This window comes from Gorilla gorilla, chromosome 4 (genome assembly GCF_029281585.2).
Source record: "Gorilla gorilla gorilla isolate KB3781 chromosome 4, NHGRI_mGorGor1-v2.1_pri, whole genome shotgun sequence".
Classification (NCBI taxonomy): Eukaryota; Metazoa; Chordata; class Mammalia; order Primates; family Hominidae; genus Gorilla; species Gorilla gorilla.
The window spans coordinates 85,617,072-85,636,279 of record NC_073228.2 but is presented as its reverse complement, the minus strand read 5'-3'; the positions used below and the strand labels follow the sequence as shown (position 1 = coordinate 85,636,279).

Sequence of the window (19,208 nt, the reverse complement as noted above, 5' to 3'; positions counted from 1 at the left end):
TTAGTAGTATGCATTTAAGTTTTCTCAGCTGGGCACAGTGGCTCATATGTTTAATTCCAGCATTTTGTGAGTCCAAGGCAGGAGGATCACTTGAGCCCAGGAGTTTGAGACCAGCCTGGGCAACATAGCAAGACATCGTCTCTACAAAAAATAAAAACAAAAAAATTAGCTAGACATGGTGGCATGTGCTTATAGTCCTAGCTACTTGGAAGGCTGAAGCAGGAAGATTGCTCAAGCCCAGGAGTTGAAGGTTGCAGTGAGCTATGATTGTGCCACTGCACTCCAGCCTGGGCAACAGTGTGAGATCCTGTCTCAAAGAAAAAGAAATGTTTTCTCCACGTCTTTTCATGGCTTGATACCTCATATCTTTTTAGCACTGAATAATATTCCATTGTCTGGATGTGATACAATTTATTTCTCTACTCACCCACTGAAGAACATCTTGGTTGTTTCTAAGAATCAGCAATTATAAAGCTGCTACAAATATCTATGTGCAGATTTTTGTTTGGGGATAGGTTTTCAACTCCTTGGGTAAGTATCAAGGAGAGCAGTTGCTGGATCATATGGTAAAAGTATGTTTGGTTTTTGTAAGAAACTGCCAAACTGTCTTCCAAAGTGGCTGTGCCGTTTTGCATTTCTACCAGCAATGGATGAGTTCCTGTTGCTTCAAATCCCCACTAGCATTTTATGGTGTTGTTAGTGTTCTGGATTTTGGCCTGAACATGTATTTCTTGATAGACTCTTTTTTTTTTTGGCCAAGATTTGCCCTTTACTATAAAAACCCAAACTATGAATGATGATTAGTCTTGGTGAAAACTTTTAACAATCATTGTTCTCGTGTATTCTAAGAGAATTCTTTGTGATTTTTTTAAAATGTTACAATATGTTCTATAAAGGTTTTATGGAACATATTGTAACATTTTATATTTAATGTTCATAAGATTGGCATTGTGTTAGAAGGCAGGTTTGTTTTGAAAAGTCATTTTTTCTAGAAATCATTGATCAATAAATTCACTGACTTTTCTGTTCTCCAGTAGCCTGTCCAAAAGTTACCATGGATTCATAATATTTTACTAAAATTAATGGAAAGGAAAACTGGAAATGATAGTTGTTCTAAGAAAATTAGTATTTTAAGCAGACTAGTAGTTTTATCTTTGGATATATGTGAACAGTTCTAATGAAAAATATTTTCCCTTTGACCTCAAAGACGTATTGTAAGAGTAACTCAAGCCTTAAAAAGACTAAATCTCTTGAACGTTAAAGTTGAAGACACCGAGAAGGTATTTATGTGCCTTCTGGCAGCAGCAATTTTTGTTATTGTTTGTCTAGTTAGTGCCCTAGCATAAAGAAAAAAATAGACATTTGCAAATTTCACCTAAAAATTGACTCCTATATCAGTAAAGATTTTATTGGGTTGAGGTAAAGAATAATCAATCTGAAAGGGATCATTTTGCAAGGTAAGTTAGTGATCAAGAAATACAAGCTTTGGAATTAGAACTGAATCATAAAATTGTGATTTTGCTACTTAGTAATATGTGGCCTTGGACAAGTTGTGTAAAGTTATGTGTGGCATAGCTTCCTTATTTGTAAAGTGGGAAAGATAATGCCTATTCATTGCTATTATAATGATTAAATGAGATTACATAAAGTACTTGGTACAATGCCTAACACTCAGTAGGTGATTAATAAATGATAGCCACTGTTCTTGATCAACCAGGCTTGTACTTAAACATTCCCTTTAAAACTATTGAAGGAAAAAAGAAGGAAAGGGAATTTCATCTGATCAACCAGCTTGTGCTTAAACATTCCCTTTAAAACTGTTTTAGGGAAAAGGAAGGGAAGGAAATTTCATCTGTCTAGCTCACCAAGAATGGAGTGGACATTGGATTCTGGGAGCAAAGGCCTATGACAAAGAAATTAAAACTAAAATACTCTCTGCCTTTTTATAAATCAGTTTTTCTCTTCATGCCACTTCGGTAACAACTTTTGTGGTATCAGAATTAAAGATTGTTTATTAACACAGTGTTCCCTTTTAATTTGCCGTATATTGTTTTTTGTATTATACAAGGGTTAGTACTTGTCTAAGCTGACCTGCTACGCCCCTGAAAGCACAAAATGTGTCTTGTTCATTGTATATATATCCCAGAGTATATCACACCTAATATGTAATCAACAAGTATATATGAATTCCATGAATCTCAGTTGTTGTGTATACTGTGCCTGAGAGGCAGAAGAACTTGGTTTGTTAACAGCTTGACCACAAATCAACTATGTGGTGATAGTTTCAGACTTTATTCACACAACTAATTATTTTTATTGCTATTGTTAGTATTACTACTACTAATTATTTCTATTACTGTTCTTTAAAATAGTATTTGTATGTTTTTTATTAGTCAAGGTAGGAAAGTGGTTGTAAAAAAAATCCCAAATTTCAGTGCCTTAATACAATAAAAGTTTATTTCTTACCTTATGTCACAGTCTACTATGTATAGGATTGCCAGATAAAATTCAAGATGCCCAGTTAAATTTGAATTTCAAATAAGCAATAAACAATTTTTAAGTATATCCTAAATATTGCATACATATATAGGTATGTCTTTAATACTGTATAAGGCATATTTATACTAAAAAAATATGTGTTTTATCTGAAATTCAAATTCAGCTGTGCTCTCTGTATACTTATTAATTGTTAAAGCTGGCCACCCTAAAGTGTAGAGGAGTGATGATGGATAGAAGAGGTGGGTGGCTCTACTTTATACAGTCAGTGAGAGTCTCATACTCCTTCCTTCACATAGTCCTACCATATGTTGGGCCTTATCCTCCTCTATATTCAGTCCATATGTGGAGAACAGCAGAGCATAATATATGGGGGATTGTGTGTGAGGTTTCATGGGCCAAACTTGGAAGCACCTTGTTATCACTTCCACCTGCTTTGTACATATTTGCCATAACTCAGTCACATGACCTCTGCTCACATAAAGGAGGGCTGGGAAATGTAATTTGGCTGTGTGTCTGAGAAGCAAAAACAGGTTTAGTGAGCATCCAGTCTCTACCATATTCCTTTCTGTGTTCACTAAATCAGTGACATTATTGTTTTTATTTTTCTGTTTTTTTCCCCTTTGAACAATTAGGATATCAGCACATTTACTCTTAGTTTTGTTCTCCCCCTGCAAAAACAAACAAAACCACAATGATTCCTTTTAAACATTCCTTCCTTTTATGTCTTTCTGTGGAATCATCAAAATGAGTTGTACTATTTCTCCAAAGAATGTAAGTTAGACTTAATACATGTTTAGGCGAAGTTCAAGAGACACACCTGCTCATTTCTTGTCCTGAAATACGTTACAGGGTGCCCGGTTATACAGCTGGTCAATAAAAAGATGCCTGATTGCCTTCCAGAGTCAAAGAGGCTTCACTTGACAATAAGAAATAAAGGTGGGCCAGGGGCGGTGGCTTAGGCCTGTAATCCAAGCACTTTGGGTGGCTGAGGCGGGGGGATCACGAGGTCAGGAGTTGAAGACCAGCCTGGCCAAGATGGTGAAACCCCGTCTCTACTAAAAATACAAAAATTAGCCGGGCATGGTGGCGTCGCCTGTAGTCCCAGCTACTCAGGAGGCTGAGGCAGGAGAATGCCGTGAACCCGGGAGGCGGAGCTTGCAGTGAGCCGAGATCCCGCCACTGCACTCCAGCCTGGGCGACAGAGCGAGACTCCGTCTCAAAGGAAAAAAAGAAAGAAAGAAAGAAAGGTGGAAGTTTGGTGTTTTTTGTGGAGAGAAAGAATTGCATCATGAAGATAGTGTCAGTGTTTGAGCATATAAGTAGATTATTGTTTATAATTATATATTGTTTATTTCAGTATTGCACAGCAAGCATATCCATTTTATTTATATAACATTGTTTTGGAAAACTCTAGATATACTTAGCAGAGTAGTTATATTTGATTTAAAGGGTAGAAAAAAATTAGTAATTTGGATGTCTTGTTTTAAATGACATTTATTTGTTTCTTCATTCTTTCATTTAGCAAATAATTATTGAACGCCTACTATTTGTAGGATATAGCATGTATAGTTGAAGCTATACATGAGTATCCATAATCACTGTGATAGGAATTCTTTTTTTTCAACTTTTATTTTAGATTCAGAGGATACATATATGTAGGTTTGTTACTTGGATGTATTGCATGATGCTGAGGTTTAGGGTATGAATGATCTCATCGCCCAGGTACTGAGCATAGTACCCAATAGTGAGTTTTTCAACCCTTGTTCCCTCTCTTCCTCTCCCCTCTAGTAGTCTTCAGTGTCTATTGCTGGCATCGTTATGATCATGAGTACCCATTGTTTAGCCCCCAATTCTGAGTGAGAACATGTGATATTTGGTTTTCTGTTCCTGAATTAATTTGCTTAAAATAATGGCCTCCAGCTGCATCCATGTTGCTGCAAAGGACATGTGTATTAGTCTGTTCTTAGACTGCTACAGAGATACTACCTAAGACTGGGTAATTTATAAACAAAGGAGTTTTAATTGACTTACAGTTCCGCATGGCTGGGGAGGACTCAGGAAACTTACAATCGTGGTGGAAGGCGAAGTAGGCACCTACTTCACAAGGCTGTAGGAGAGAGTATGAGCATGTTGGCCGGGCAGGGTGGCTCACGCCTGTAATCCCAGCACTTTGGGAGGCCGAAGCAGGCGGATTACCTGAGGTCAGGAGTTCGAGACCACCCTGGCCACCATGGTGAAACCCCGTCTCTACTAAAAATACAAAAATTAAATGGGCATGGTGGCACACGCCTGTAATCCCAGCTACTCAGGAGGCTGAAGCAGGAGAATTGCTTCAGCCAAGGAGACAGAGGTTGCAGTGAGTCGAGATTGTGCCAGTGCACTCCAGCCTGGCCAACAGAGCCAGACTCTGTCTCAAAAAAAGAAGAAAGAAAGGAGAGAGAGAGAGAGAGGGAGAGAGAGAGAGAGAGAGAGAGAGAGAGAGAGAAACTGTCAAATACTTACAAAAACCATCAGATTTCATGAGAACTCACTATCATAAGAACAGCATAAGGGAAGCCGCCCCATGATCCAGTCACCTCCCACCTGGTCCTTCCCTCAACACATGGGGATTATGAGGATTACAATTCCGGATGGGATTTGGGTGAGGACACAGCACCAAACCATATCACCATGACTTTGTTCTTTTTTATGGATGCATAGTATTCCATGGTGTATATGGAATATATACCATGTGTATACACCATGGAATACTATGCATCTATTTTCTTTATCCAGTCCACTGTTGATTGACACCTAGGTTGATACCATGTCTTTGCTATTGTGAGTAGTGGTGCTATGAACATGTGAGTGTATGTGTCTTTTTGATAGAATGATTTATTGACTTTTGGTTTTATGCCAAGTAATGGGATTGCTGGGTTGAATGATAGTTTTGAGTTCTTTGAGAAATCTCCAAACTGCTTTCCACGGTGGCCGAACTAAATTACATTCCCACTAACAGTGTATAAGCATTCACTTTTCTTCACAGCCTTACCAACATGTTTTTGTTTTTTTGACTTTTTTTAATAATTGCCATTCTCACTGGGTGAGATGGTATCTCATTGTGGTCTTGATTTGCATTTCTCTGATTATTAGTGATGCGGAGCATTTTTTCATGTGTTTGTTGGCCGCTTGTATGTCTTCTTTTGAGAAGTGTCTGTTCATGTCTTTTGCCCATATTTTAATGAGGCTATATGTTTTTTGCTTGTTCATTTAAGGTCCTTACGGATTCTGGATATTAGACCTTTGTTGAATGCAGAGTTTGTGAATACTTTCTCCCATTCTGTAGGTTGTTTGTTTACTCTGTTGATAGTTTCTTTGCTTTGCAGAACCTCTTTAGTTGAATTAGGTTCCACTTGTCAATTTTTGTTTTTGTTGCAATTGCTTTTGAGGACTTAGTCGTAATTCTTTGCCATGGACAAAGTCCAGAATGGTGTTTCTTACTTTTTTTTCTAGGATTCTTATAGTTTGAGGTTTTACATTGAAACCTATACTTTATTTTGAGTTATTTTTTGTATATGGTGAAAGGTAGGGGCCCAGTTGCATTCTTCCACATATGGCTAGCCAACTATCCCAGCACCATTTATTGAATAGGGGTCCTTTTCCCATTTAGTATTTTTGTCTACTTTGTCAAAGATCAGATGGCTGTAGGTCTGCAGCTTTATTTCTGGGTTCTCTATTCTGTTCCATTCGTCTATATGTCTCTTTTTGGACCAGTATCATGCTGTTTTGGCTTATTGTAGCCTTATAGTATAGTTTGAAGTCAGGTAATATGATGTCTCTGGCTTTGTTTTTTTCCACTTAGGATTGCTTTGGCTATTTTGGCTCTTTTTTGGTCCTATATGAATTTTAGAATCGTTTGTTCTAGTTCTGTGAAAAATGACATTGGTAGTTTGGTATGAATAGCATTGAATCTATAGAGTGCCTTAGGCAGTATGGCCATTTTAATAATATTGATTCTTCCAATCTGTGAGCATGAGATGTTTTTACATTTGTTTGTGTCTTCTATGACTTCTGTTATCAGTATTTTGTAGTTCTCCTTGTAGAGATCTTTCACCTACTTGGTTAGATGTATTCCTAGCTATTTTATTTTTTTCCTGTGGCTATAGTAAATGGGATTGCATTCTTGGTTTGGCTCTCAGCTTGAACATGATTAGTATATAGAAATGCTGCTGATTTTTTTTTCCATTGAATTGACATCCTGAAACTGTGCTGATGTAGTTTATCAGCTCCAGGAAACTTTTGGCAGGGTCTTTAAGGTTTTCTAGCTATAGAATCACACATTGTTTGCATAGAGAGATACTTTGACTTCTTTTCTTATTTGGATACCTTTTTTTTTTTTTCTAACTTTCTGTTGCCCAATTGCTCTGGCTAGGACCTCCAGGAATTCTAATATTTAACCCTTAATATTGAATGGAGTTACATTTCATGTCATGCTTTTTGAGTGATTTACAGGTGCAAATCGGAGATACTGCAGTTTGGTTTCAGAGCACCACAATAAAGTGAATATTGCCATAAACTGAGTCACACACATGTTTTGGTTTCTTTTATAGGGCATATAAAAGTTATATGTACATTATACTGTATTCTATTAAGCATGCAATAGCATTATACCTAAAGAAACAATGTACATACCTTAGTTCCAGAATCTACAAAGAACTTAATCAAATTTATGAGAAAAAAACAACCCCATGAAAAAGTGGGCAGAGGATATGAATAGACATTTCTCGAAAGAAGACATTTATGCAGCCAACAAACATATGAAAAAAAGCTTATCATCACTGGCCATCAGAGAAATGCAAATCAAAACCACAATGAGATACCATCTCATGCCAGTTAGAATGGCTATTGCTAAAAAGTCAGGAAACAACAGATGCTGGAGAGGATGTGGAGAAATAAGAACGCTTTTACACTGTTGGTAGGAGTATAAATCAGTTCAACCATTGCGGAAGACAGTGTGGCGATTCCTCAAGGATCTAGAACCAGAAATACCATTTGTCCCAGCGATCCCATTACTGGCTATATACCCAAAGGATTGTAAATCATGCTACTATAAAGATGCATGCACACATATGTTTACTGCGGCACTATTCACAATAGCAAAGACTTGGAACCAACCCAAATGCCCATCAATGATAGACTGGATAAAGAAAATGTGGCACATATACACCATGGAATACTGTGCAGCCATAAAAAAGGATGAGTTCATGTCCTTTGAAGGGACATGGATGAAGTTGGAAACCATCATTCTCAGCAAACTAACACAGGAACAGAAAACCAAACACTGCATGTTCTCACTCATAAGTAAGAGTTGAACAATGAGAACACGTGGACACAGGGAGGGGAACATCACACACCGGGGCCTGTCAGGGTGGGGGGCTAAGGGAGGGATAGCATTAGGAGAAGTACCTAATGTAGATGACGGGTTGATGGGTGCAGCAAACTTCCATGGCATGTGTATACCTATGTAACAAACCTGCACGTTCTGCACATGTAATCCAGAACTTAAAGTATAATAAAAAAATTATTGCTAAGAAATGGCAACAATTCTCTGAGCCTTCAGTGAGTCAAAATCATTTTGCTGTTGGAGGGTCTTGCCTTGATATTGATGGCAGCTGACTGATCAGAGTGGTGGTTGCTGAATGCTGGGGTGGCTGTGGCAGTTTCTTAAAATAAGACAACAATGAAGTTTGCCACATTGAATGACTTTTCCTTTCACAAATGATTTCTCAATAGCATATAATACTGTTTGATGGCATTTGACCCACAGTAGAACTTCAAAATTGGAGTCAGTTTTAGTTTTAAACCTTGCCGCTGCTTTATCAACTCAGTTTATGTAATATTCTAAATCTTTTGTAATCGTTTCAGCAGTGTTCATAGCATCTTCACCAGGAGTAGATTCTATCTCAAGAAACCACTCTCTTTGCTCATCCATAGGAAGCAACTCATCTGTCAAGTTTGATATCATGAGATTGACAGCAATTCAGTCACATCTTCAGGCTCCACTTGTAATTCTTGTTCTCCCTCTATTTCCACTACATTTGCAGTGACTTCTTCCACTCAAGTCTTGAACCCCTTAAAGTCATCCACAAGGGTTGGAATCAACTACTTCCAAACTCTAGTTTATGTTACTATTTTAATCTCCTCCCATGAATCACAAATGTTCTTAATAGCATCTAGAATAATGAATTATTTCCGGAAGGTTTTCTATTTACTTTTTCCAGACCCATCGAAGGATTCACTATTTGTGGCAGTTAAAGCCTTATGAAATATATTTCTTAAATAATAAGTCTTGAAAGTCAAAGTTACGCCATGATCCATGGGCTGCAGAATAGATATTGTGTTTGCAGTCAGGAAAACAACATCAGTCTCCTTGTATATCTTCATCAGAGCTCTTGGGTGACTAGATGCATTGTCAATGAACAGCAGAGGACTTCCATGTAGCAGGTCTCAACAGTGGGCTTCAAATATTCGGTAAACCATTCTGTGAACAGATGTGCTGTCACCCAGGCTTTGTTGTTCCATTTATAGAACACAGGCAGAGTAGATTTAGTGTAATTCTGAAGGGCCATAGGATTTTCAGAATGGTAAATGAGCATTGGCTTCAGCTTAAAGCCCTCAACTGCATTAGCTGCTAACAAGAGAATCAGCCTAACAAGAGAATCAGCCTTTGAATATTTGAAAGCATGCATTGACTTCTGCTCTTTAGCTATGAAAGTTCTACATGGCATCTTTCAATAGAAGGCTGTTTCATCTACACTGAAAATCTGTTGTTTGGTATAACCACCATAATCAGTGATCTTAGCTAGATCTTCTGGATAACTTGGTGCAGCTTCTACATCAGCACTTACTGCTTCACTGTGCACCATTTTGTTCTAAAGACAGCTTCCTTCCTTAAACTTCATGAACCAGTTTCTGCCAACATCAGACTTTTTGTCTGCCGCTTTCTTACCTCTCAATTGAAGAGACTTAGGGCCTTGCTCTGTATTCGGCTTTGGCTTAAGGAAATGTTGTGGCTGGTTTGATCTTCTATCCACATCACTAAAACTTTCTCTGTATAAACAGTAAGGCTGTTTTGCTTTCTTATCATCTGTGTTTCACTGGAGTAGCACTTTTAATTTCCTTCAAGAACTTTTCCTTTGCATTCACAACTTGACTGTTTGGTACAAGAGGACTAGCTTTCGGCCTATCTTTGCTTTTGACATGCCTTACTCACTGAGCTTGATCATTTTTAGTTTTGATTTAGAGTGAGAGATGTGCAACTTTTTCCTTATACTTGAAACACTTAGGGGCCATTATAGGGTTATTAATTGGCCTAATTTTAATATTATTGTCATTTTTAGCTTTTGTTTTAAAATGGGAGATGTGCAACTTTTTCCTTTTGCATGAACACTTAGAGGCCATTATAATTTCAGTATTGGCCTAATTTCAATATTGTTGTGTCTCAGGGAATAGGGAAGCCTGAGGAGAGGGACAGAGATGGGGAACAGCCAGTAGGTAAAGCACTCAGAACACACCCATCTATGGATTATGTTTGTCTTGTATGGGTGTGGTTCACGGTGCCCTACCATAGTAACATCTGAGATCACTGATAACAGATAATCGTAACAGACATAATGATAATGAAAAAGTATTACAAGAATTACCAAATGTGACAGACCTGAAGTGAGCACATGCTGTTGGATAAATGATGAATGGAGACTTGTTCAAGGTATGGTTGCCACAAACCTTGAATTTGTAAAAACAAACAATAACAAAAACAACCACAATATCTGTGAAGTGCAATAAAGTGAGGTATGTCTCTATTCAGTGATGATGGGTTTTTTTAATCCCAAAATAAGCTGTCTCCTGTTTCTCATGATGGTCACTGAAATTTTGAAATGTCTTTCTAGAGTTAAGGATGCCACCTGTGGCCTAGTTGCAGAACAGACAAATTCATATGAGAATTGTCTCAGGTCTCATCAGCATTGTCTTCAGTCCAACTCAAAGCCTCCACCCCCATAAGAAGAAAAATAGGTCATCAATAGTTAAGAAGATTTTTAGGTAAGTTAACCTTTAGATGTTCATCATAGAAATCCCCCCCAAAAATTTGGATTTTATTAAGCAATAAAGTCAGACAAGCCCAGTGAGATCAGAGCATGTTAAGGATATTAATCACAATCCCTCACTTTTTTGGAGAAAGTCAACTAACGAAATTTTTAAATGTTTCAAAATTCCTTTTAGAAAATGAATCTAATCTTTCCTAAAACAGAAATCAATTGCTACAATTTTTTTTTTTTTGAGACAGAGTCTTGCTCTGTTGCCCAAGCTGGAGTGCAGTGTTGTGATCTCGGTTCACTGCAACCTCTGCCTCCTGGGTTCAAGCAATTCTCCTAGCTGGGATTACAGGCGAGCACCACCACACCCTGCTAATTTTTTGTATTTTTAGTAGAGATGGTGTTTCACCATGTTAGCCAGGATGGTCTTCATCTCCTGACCTCATGATCCGCCCTCCTTGGCCTCCCAAAGTACAATATTTTTAAGATATAGTAACACATACTGTTTCAGTACCACAATATCTGAAAATAAGGTAATTTTTCCTGTCCTGTGATAGAGTTAAGCGCATAGGTGAAGTTTTTAAAAAGATCTTGTTTGCTTTCAAGTTTTGGCAATTGTGAATAAAGCTACTGTAAACATCTATGTGCAAGCTTTTATATGGACTTGGTTTTCAACTCCTTTGGCTAAATACGAAGAAGAGCAACTGCTGAATCTTCTGGTAAGAATATATTTAGTTTTTTAAGAAGTTACTGGGGCCTATCAGGTGGGTGGAGGTTGGGAGGAGAAAGGGGATCAGGAAAAATAACTAAGAGGTACTAGGCTTAATACCTGGGTGATGAAATAACCTGTACAACGAACCCCCATGACACAAGTTTACCTATCTAACAAACCTGTATGTGTACCCCTGAGCTTAAAATAAAAGTTAAAAAAAGAAGTTACCAGATTTTCTTCCAAAGTGGTTGTATCTTTTGCATCTTGAAGGAGAGTTCCTGTTGCTCCATATCCTTACCAGCATTTATGTTGTAATTGATCTACATATTGGCCATTCTAATATGCATATAATGGAATCTCATTGTTTTAATTTGCATTTCCCCAATAACATATTATGTAGGACCTCTTTTCATATGCTCATTTGCCATCTGTATATCTCCTTTGCTGAGATATCTGGGTCTTTGGTCCATTTTTATTGGGCTGTTTATTATTATTGCATTTTTAAAAGTTGTTTGTATATTTTTGTAACAGTTATTTATCAGATATGTCTTCTGCAAATATTTTCTCCCAGTCTGTGGCTTGTCTTCTCACTCTCTTGACAATGTATTTTACAGAGCAGAAGTTTTTTAATTCTAATGAAGTCCATGTTATAATTTTTTTTTCATGTAATCATGCCTTTGGTATTGTATCTTAAAGGTCATCTTGATTTTATTATATGTTATTATCTAGAAGTTTTATAGTTTTGCATTTTACTTGTATGTCTGTGGTCCATTTTGATGCAATTTTTCTAAAGGGTGTAAGGTCTGTGTTTAGATTCATTTTTCTTTTTTTGCATGTGGATATCCCTGTTTTCTAGCAACACTTGTTGAAAAGGCTGTCTTTTCTCCATTCTAGTACCTTTGCTCTCTTGTCAAAATTCAGTTGACTATATTTATATGGGTCTATTTCTGGCCTCTCTCTTCTGTTCCATTGACCTATTTGTCTATTTTTTCCTGCCAATACTGTATTATCTTGATAACTGTTGCCTTATAGTCAGTCCTCCAAATTTGTTCTCCTTTTTTATTGTGTTGGCTATTTTGGATCTTTTACCTATTCATATAAACTTTACAATTTGTTCATCAATAGCGACAAAATAAGTTGGTTGTATTTTTATTGGGATTGTATTGAATCTGTAGGTCACATTAGGAAGAACTGACATCTTGACAATATTGAGATATTGAGTCTTCCTATTCATGAACATAGAATATCTCTCCATTTATTTAGTTCTTTGATTTCTTTCACATCAGCATTTTGTAGCTTTCCTCATGTAAAATTTTATACATAATTTTATTAGATTTATACCTAAGTATTTCATCTTTTGGGGTAATAATGTAAATAGTGCTGTGTTTTTTTATGTCAAATTTTGTTTGTTCTTTGGTGGCTTATAGAAAATCAATTGGCTTTTGTATATCAACCTTGTATCCTGACACCTTAATGTAATTACTTATCATCACTCTCTTCTTGATTGCATGGTTTCTGATAATTCAGATGTAATTTTTAACTTAGTTTCTCCTTCAGTAAGGGGTGTGTGTGTGTGTGTGTATCTCTGGCTTCTTTCAGGATTTTTTCTTTATCTTCTATTTTCTGCAATCTAGTTATGACATGCCTAAATGGGATTTTTCTTTCTTTTGAGCATTTGTCCCACTTAATGTTCTCTGTGCTTCCTGGTTCTGGAGCCTTGTGTCTGACATTAATTTGGAGAAATTCTCTGTCATTATTGCTTCTGTTCCTTTCTCTCTTTATTCTTGTTGTATCTCCATTACACATATTTACACTTTTTGTAGTTGTTCCACAGTTCTTGGATATTCTGTTGTGTTTCTTAAGTCTTTTTTCTCTTGACTTTGCTGTTTTGAAATTTCTATTGCCACATCCTCAAGCTCAGAGATTGTTTCTTCAGTCATGTCTCGTCTAGTAATAAAATTATCAGAGGCATTCTTTATTTGTGTAACAGTGTTTTTGATCTCTAGCATTTCTTTTTTATTCTTAGAATTTTCATCTTTCTCCTTACATTGTCCATATGTTCTTGCATTTTGTTTGCATTATCCATTAGAGTTCTTTGCATATTAATCATAGTTGTTTTAAATTCCCAGTCTGATATTCCAACATCGCTGCCTTATCTGAGTCTGATTCTGGTGCTTGTTCTGTCTTTTCAAACCGTGGTTTTTGCTTTTTAGTGTGCCTTGTGATTCTTTCTTGATAGCTGGACATGATATCCTGGGTAAAAGGAACTGCTGTAAATAGGCTTTCAGTAATGTGGTGGTAACTTGTGAAGAGAGGGGAAATGTTCTTCATAGTCCTATGATTAGGACTCAGTGTTTTAGTGAGCCTGTGGACTGTGAAATTTACAAGTGTTTCTCTGTTGACCTCACACTACTCCATAGGTGGGAAAGGTTGGTTAGAGTGGGCTGGATTTGAGTATTTTTGTTATCTTAGGCAGTTAGGCTCTGAGAAAACCATAGCAGGTGAGGCTCCGGTTAGTTTCTCTTGAGGGCAGGCCTTGTTAAGAACAGAATGCTCTGGAGTATTTCAGAATGGTTCTTTTTCCTTTCCCCTTGCCAGAAGCAAGGAGAGTACTCTCCAGTATTTACTGTGAGAACCTTGTCCAGTCCCCAGAGACAAAACACAAGCATTTAGAGATCCCCCTATGACTGAGTTACCCTAGAATTATTGACTCTCAGATTTGTCTACAATGAACCTCCAGCAGTTAATCAGTTACAGTTTAGGTTCTCCTAACCTAGCACTGGTTCCAGGGGATGTTTGTTCTCATGAGTTTTGCTCAGGTAAATTGCCTGTCTGTATCTGCCTGTTTGTCTCTCCAGTTTTGGGGGCAGTGGTTTGCCTTGGGACCTCATCTGTTCGCTGGATCTAACACAGGGTTGTTGGGTTCTCAGTTTGTTCAGCTTTTTACTTTTTATTAGGTCAGGGTGGTGACTTCCAAGTTCTTACATGGCGTAACAGAACCCTGCTGTCCTTCTTATTAAATATATGTTGTTGGATTCTAAATTCATATTTTGTTAAAGATATTTGTGTCTACATTTATGAGGGATGTTGACTGTGTTTTCTTTTCTTATATTTCCTTTTCTGGTTTTACTGTCAGAGTAATACTCACTCTCCCAGTATTTAGCTTTACCCCACAAATTTTGAGATATTATATTTTCATTATTACTCATTATAATTTTTTTTAATTTCCCATGCAATTTTGTCTTTTACCTATATGTTGTTTAGAAGAGTATTTTTTAATTCCAAATGATTGGAGATTTTTCAGGTGCATTACGTTTTTTAGTACTAGTTTAATTATATTATGGTCAGATAACATACTTTGTATATATTGTCTTTTAAAATTTATTGAGACTTGTTTTATGGCACAGCATATGGTCTGTTTTGGTGAATGCTTCAAGAATACACATTAAAAGAATGTATATTCTGCTATTTATGAGTGTAGTATTTTGTAAATTCAACTAGATCTAGTTGATGTAGAGATTGGTTCTAGTATTTTATGTTCTCACTAATTTTCCGTCTACTATCAGTTGTTGAGAGAGAAATGTTAAAATCTCTACCTATAATTGCAAACTTGTCTATTTCTTTTTTCAAGTCTGATAATCTTTGTTTCATGCACTTTAAACCTTATTAATTAGATATAAAACATTTAATATTGTTTTGTCATTTTGATCCGTTTACTCTCTTATTATTCTACAACTGTCTTTATTTTTTTCTGTTATTCCTTGTCCTGAAGTCTAATTTATTTGATATTTATACAAGTACCCTGCTTCTTATGATAATATTTGCAGGTATATTCTTTTCTATGCCATTAACATTAACTTAAATTTGTCTTATACATAAAGTTGTTTCTTGGAGCAGCATATGTTGATCTGGTTTTGTAATCCACTATAAATCTATACTTTTTATTGCAGTGTTTAGAACACTTATATTTAATTTTTAAAAATCTTTATTTTTGAATTATCTTTCATTTTGTTTTCCATTTATTTATACTATCTAATCTTTGTCCTTTTTAGTATTAATTTTTACTGTTTCATTTTCTCTCTACTGTTAGGTATACTTCTTTATTGTTTTTAGTAATTGCTCTAGAACTTAAATATCTGCAATATAATTTTCCTTGAAAACAAAGTTCAGACAGAAAATTGTGGCTGATGTGGACTGTGTAGATAGATTGATTAATCAGTCACTGAATTTTGTAGTTTGAAGATGGTAGTTTTAAAACAAAAATTAATTAATACTGCTTTATAAAATAGTATTATATAAAGTCTTAATTTTCACATCTGGCCTTTTTATCTATGATCACTTCCTCCTCCATACTAAGGAACATTTTTTTCATCAAATAAACTTTTTCCTTTTAGGTGTACATTTCCAACATAAACTTGGCTCTGTATATGCCTTGACAGTACTGCTCTTCACTGATCAGTTGATAACTTTTCATGCATCTGTTTCAAATATCTTCTTTCCAAATGCTCTCTATTCCATTTCCTCTCAATAACAGCTGATAACTTCATATCTCTTGACAGAGAAAACTGAGAACATTTGGAATGAGATGCATGGATACACTGCTTTCACCTCAACTCATTTCTGCTTTCTTCTCCAGTAGGTGGTGATAATCTCATCCTCCTTACTGTTCCAGAAGAGGTGCCCTCTTCCTTTCCTAGCATACCTCTTGCTCTAGCCTTAGAATTTCATGTTTCTTAGGGACCCTGATCTCCTAATTTATCTTTCTCTTGCACTCTTTCCAAATCTGGACAAAACCTCCACTTTACTGTCTTGTTCATTTTAACTACCTTTTGATTTCTTTACTGTCTTTCTTACCTAGCATTTTAAAATGATTGGTCTACAGCCATTTCCTCTGTGTCCTTGCAGCCTACTTTATTCTTCATATATTGTAATCTAGCTTCCACACTGAAGCCTCACAATAAGCATTCCATTTTTGCCTGATAAATTCTTACCTTAAACACTAAGCTGTAGAATAATAATTTCCAAGAAGCATTCTTAAAACTTCCAGGATGGGCTTCTTGTGAATCTCTCTTCTTATTAGTTTGTATACAGTTCCCACTCTATATTAATTGCGTTAGGACTATAATCTTATTTATTTATATTCTGCCAGTGTCTGGTATATAAGCCCACAATTGATTTTTTTTAGTTTAACTGAAATTCAGTATCTTTTCCTCTGTAAAAATTTTTGATCAGTGTATCATTCAAGATTTTTAATCTTCCAGTTGAAATTATCCTCTTTCTTTTTTTTTTTTTTTTTTTTCCAGACAGGGTCTTACTCTGCCACTCAGGCTGAGTGCAGTCATGGCTCACTGCAGTCTTGACCTCCTGGGCTCAAGTGATTCACCCACCTCAGCCTTCCTAGTAGCTGGGACTATAGGCATGCACCACCATGCCTAGCTAATTTTTGTTTTGTTTTGTTTTGGTTTTGGTTTTGGTTTGGTTTTGTAGAAATAGGGTCTTACTATGTTTCCGAGACTGAGCTGGATGCAAGCAGTCCTCCCACCTGGGCCTCCCAAATTGCCAAATTACAGGCATGAGCCACCATGCACAGTCTGAAATTATATTCTTTCTTGACTTCTAAACTTGTTTGCTTTACGTCCTCAAAATTCTTTTTTGAAAACCTACTTTTTGCAAGTTTTTGGCACCATAAAATTATGATTCTGTATGTTTATACAGCTTTCAGTGAATGCATTTATAACAGCTACTGTGCACCTAGGTGCAAGAGATTCCAGTAGTAATAAGGCACAGCTCTTTCACTTGAGAACTTCATTGACTCAAAGGAGAGAAAAACACTCAAAAGATTATAATATGTACACTATACTATTCTGAATAGTTTGTGTTTTCTCCTATAGGAAATGAGGTATCTTCATTTGTTTTAAAGTTTTCACTTGAAGAAGTGATTTGAATACATTTATGCTTATGAAAAGATAACTGTTGGCAGCCTAAAAGATAGACCTGAGGGAGAAGAAACAGGAAAAAAAACAAATGGGGTTGTGTAACAATCATCAACAAGATGATGAAAAAACTTGATTTTGACAGTGGCAGTGGGCAAGGATGGCAAAAATACCAAAGATATTTATCCAGCCTTGTCTTTTCATCTATGTTTCAGTTGTATGTTTCTCACTGGTCTCTAAAATACCTATAATTGTGTATCAACTCAAATTCAACTAAGTAATGAAAATAATAGCCAATATTTATTGATACCTTACTTTGTGGTAGATATTGTTCTAATTGCTTTATCTGTATTAACTCGTTTAATCCCCCAGCAACTCTATAAGGCAGGTGCTATTAATATACACATTATCTGAAGGAGGAACCATTGTAGAGTTTCAGTAACTGACCGATGTCACACAGGATCCTTATTCTTCCTCTGTTTTTTTGAAAACCATAATGTTACATTGTCTGAAACCCGGCTTGATCATTTCTCTTACCTTCTGTTCTATTTGCCTTCATTTCTCTGTATCGCTATCTCTACTGTCTACTTTTCTTCCTAACCTGGCAGTCTGCATCATTTTAAATGCTGGTTTCTCTGCCTTCAGTTTTCCCTTATTCCTCTTCTTTTTACTGCCAGAGAAATATCACTATCATCATGTTATTGAGTTGATTCATGTCTTGGAAAGATGTAATAATTCTCTATCACTCATTGAATCAAATATGTCATAGTATTCAATTCCCAGTAATTGGGCTCATATCATGAATCCAACTCTACTTTCCCCACATTACCCAGAAGAGAACAGTTTCCTTTCTTCTGTAGTTCCAAAATCATTGCTTCCTTTGTGCATATCTATGTTGTTCTTCTAATCTGAATTGTTTTTTATTCCTTTACATCACTTTAACTTTTCTTCAAGATGTGGCTTAACCAAGACTGTCTCCCATGAAATTAAACCAATGTGTGGTTGTTTTCCCCTTTCTGTGAATTCTCTACCATTTACAATAAGCTGTGTTCTGACCTATCTATGCCTTTAGTAGAGCACTAGTCTCCCAGGTAATATGAAGACGGTTGAGCCTGCCCTCATGACCAACTTAACTGACCTGAGCTACATCAAGGTGTTAGTGTGTGGAGGATAGGTGGCAGTGCCTCTGCTTAGGCATAAATATGCAAGTTTCTCACAAACATAGAAAGAATATGTAATATTTTTACCAAGGCAATGAAATGTACTACAACTTATGATAACTTCGCCTCCAACCAGAATGTTGTTTATTTCCTTCAGAGATATTTCTCTTTACTTTCCACTTAATGCAATTTAAGGAGTCAGAAAGGCCATCATATGATGATTTTACCCCATAGCTGTGTTTTTACTACTCTGTATTATACTTGATTCTACATATTACCTGACAGTGTTAAATAATAATTTCTTTCTTTTTCAGTACTACCAAAAACTTAGAAATAGTATCTTACATTCCACTACACTCAACTTGGCACTTGCCAAGTCTCAGGTTAAAAGAGTGCTTGAAAAGAATATGTATTTTTAATTTGTGAATACAGGGTTTTATAAGTGTCCATTAAATGAATTGTGGGAAAATCTGATTTTTAGTCTATTTAATAAATCAGTTTCTAGGAGGTCTCCTAATCTCTCACTGTGATTATTGATTTGTTCATTTCTCTTTGCAATTTTGTCAGTTTTGCTTGATGAATTTTGAAGTTATATTGCTGTATGGATTAAAGATTGTTATAACTTGCTTGTAAATTGTTCCTTTCATTATTGAGTAAAGACCTTCTTTGTATCTACTAATGCCTTTTGCCTTAAATTTTATTTTGTTAAACAGTGCATCTAATCTTATCTAGTTAAGTACTCATCAGTAGTGGTTTCACAATGAAATAAATGATTATTTTATGGCTCCATTTTCAAAATGATGTTTAAAACCATGTTAACTTAATGGGTATG

The 19,208-nt window shown here is 36.1% G+C and overlaps 1 protein-coding gene and 1 pseudogene across 14 annotated transcripts in view; one reads left to right on the top strand and one right to left on the bottom strand.

Annotated features, from left to right (window-relative positions):
* The window catches only part of SSBP2 (single stranded DNA binding protein 2), a 326,082-nt gene that overhangs the window by 199,078 nt on the left and 107,796 nt on the right, over window positions 1-19,208 (top strand). The window lies entirely within an intron of this gene.
* LOC129533977 (tigger transposable element-derived protein 1-like) lies at window positions 1,710-13,223 on the bottom strand (annotated as a pseudogene).